The sequence below is a fragment of the Cynara cardunculus genome (genome assembly GCF_001531365.2).
Source record: "Cynara cardunculus var. scolymus isolate 2C chromosome LG 1, CcrdV1, whole genome shotgun sequence".
Taxonomy (NCBI): domain Eukaryota; kingdom Viridiplantae; phylum Streptophyta; class Magnoliopsida; order Asterales; family Asteraceae; genus Cynara; species Cynara cardunculus.
Window position 1 is genome coordinate 9603665 of NC_037528.1, and position 2660 is coordinate 9606324.

A 2660-nucleotide genomic window follows, 5' to 3' on the forward strand; every position below is an offset into this window, starting at 1 on the left:
ACTGACTTATAGATTGTCAGCGAACGAGAAAAGTAACACTGGAACTCATAGACTTGTGTCCCTATTACTTTTTTCAGGGATCTTTTTCAGTGAGGCACATGGAATACTCATTTTATTAATCAATGGAAATAATACAAGTATTATAGTACATGTTCAGAATTTACAGAAATGTAAAAACAATCACTGAAAGAGGATATAGTAAAAGATTTACATGGAAAAGTGGATTGATGATACAAAGAGATCCTTGTTCTAAAACACTTAGATTTATGTACTAAGGTACATCTTCACCAAGGTTTCTTCGGCGTTGGATTTCTCTTCGAATCTTCAGATCGATGACTCTTCCAGGCATGCTGTCTTCTATCCATAGCAAAAGATAAATCAAGTGATCCAATGGACAGAGATGCAGTTCTGACATTCTCTGAAATCTGACTTCACCTTCATAGTCAAGGAATATAACTCCTAACTCAGGTTTRAAATGCACAATGTTGGGTGTATAGGGACCCTTAACTGGCAGGTCAAGATTCAGCATAGAAATGTCAGTACTCCTATGAGCCTTCAGGACCTCATCTAAGGAGAACCTTGTTTCATGTTCGTTTCTCAGGGATGGTCCTTCATTAGGATCTAGGAGTGTTTGTTTCTTCTTCCTACCTTTCTTCAGAGTTGGCCGGTCGGGGACCTTGACATATCTGGACATTCTTTTGATGAGATCGTTGATAGTGTCCTCGATAAGTGTCTTGTGTCTCGACTTGGATTGCTGAATGGCATGTCTGATCTCCATCCACTCGCTGTATCCATAGCGGCCAAGGTAGGAAGGATACTCGGTAACGGCTTCAAAATTGTCTCTGGTGATGAGCATTAAGATCAGTGTTCCACCGTCTTTAGATCGTCTACTGATGTTGACGTTGATGATTGGACGGGGGTTGAGTCTCTTTTTCAGCTTTGCTTCGCTCCATTGCTTATCCTTGTCCTCAAGCTTCTGCTTCTTTCTACGTTCAGCTTCTGCAATCTGAAGAAGTTTGGCCTGGGCTTGGACAACACTCACTTTTTTCTTGGACTTCTTGGGAAGGACTTTAGCAGCTAGGGACTTGGCCAGCCTTAGGCTGTCTTCAGTTTCTTTTGAAGCTCTAGCTCTTCTTCAGCCCTTACAGCCTCGAGTCTTTCAGCTTCAGAGAGGAAGTCAAGCTCACCACCACTAGAGGTACGAAAAGGGATTTTTACTCTAGTCTGGTCGAGCGACTCCTTAAGCTGAGACATCTGCTGGTCTGTTGGAGTATAAGAGTTGGGTTGATCAGATACCCACTCCAGTCGACCGCAGGTAGTTGACGGAATGTGAAGTTGATGTTCTAAAGTGATTGGCACCTGGGAGGTGGAGTCTTCAAATAAGGTTGGTTGAGGACTTGCGAAAAGTACCTTCAAGTTACCTTCTTCAGCGATCTCCTTGCCTTTCGACTTGGAGCCCTGGTGCTTTGATGGACTCGACTTACTTTGTCTTTGCTCCCCCTAGGATACAAATTCCCCGAGGGCAACACCTTTGGTGACGGTTGAAGGCTTTTGGAACTTGATGGTAAAGTCATCTTCATCATCATCATCGTCGTCACCATCTAGATCATCTCTGGTGTTTGGAATGACAGGTTCTTCATCATCTTCATCATCATCTTCTTCATCATTGTCAACATCATCATCATCACCAATAGCAGTGATGGTATGGACCTCATCCCTAGGGATGGCATCTACAACCTCAGCTTGAGCAGCTTCGGTGGTAGGGATTACAGGAACATCAAATGCTTCAGCTTCAACAGCCTCGGCGTCTACTGCAACTGTGGCTGATACTGGACCAACGGCCTGAGAAGTCGTAGGAGCAGCATTGGATGATCCACCAGCGTTGGAACTCATCTCCCCCTCTCTGGCTAAGACTTGAGAGAATTGGCCAGAGAGTTCGTCCAAGCGCTGTCGCTGGAGAACCATGGAATCCTCCAGCCTTTGCAAAGCATTGGCTAGAGTTGTCGCTGTCTCACGCGTTTGAGAGAGCTGAGCGCGATCATCGGCAGAGAAGGAGGGTGCACTCACTGGAGCTGGTTGACGGACAGCATCCAGGATTTGCTGAAGAAGTCCAGTCTGCTGTTCAGCTATTGCTTGAGCATCATCAGAGGTCAGTTCTTTGATCTTAGAATGGCAAATCTTCAATTGTTCTTGAAGATCAATATTAAGCATTTCAGCTTTTGATTTGYCATTGAGGGCATTGTAAAGGTCAACCGTCAGAGTATCTAGTGCAGAAAGACTAGAAGAAGAAGAAGAAGAAGAAGAAGAAGAAGAGGTTTCATTCAGGAAGCATACCTGAGTAGAAGAAGAAGATGGCTCTGAGGAGGTGGATGCTTCAGAAGATCCTTCATCAGCATTAATGGCCATCATGCARACGTAGGCTTTATCTTCTTCATCAGAAGATGATTAATCAGATGATTCAGCCTAGTCATGCTCTTTAGCAACAAGACCTTTAGACTTTTGCTGGTTTTTCTTCATATTCTTGTACTTCTTCTTCAGTTTAGAGTACTTCTCATCTATGGTCCTAAAGGAGGAAGGAGCTTTAGAGGATGGCGTCACAGTCTTCTTCGATCTGCATTCACCTGCAAAGTGTCCAGGCCGGTGACAATTATAGCAGACAG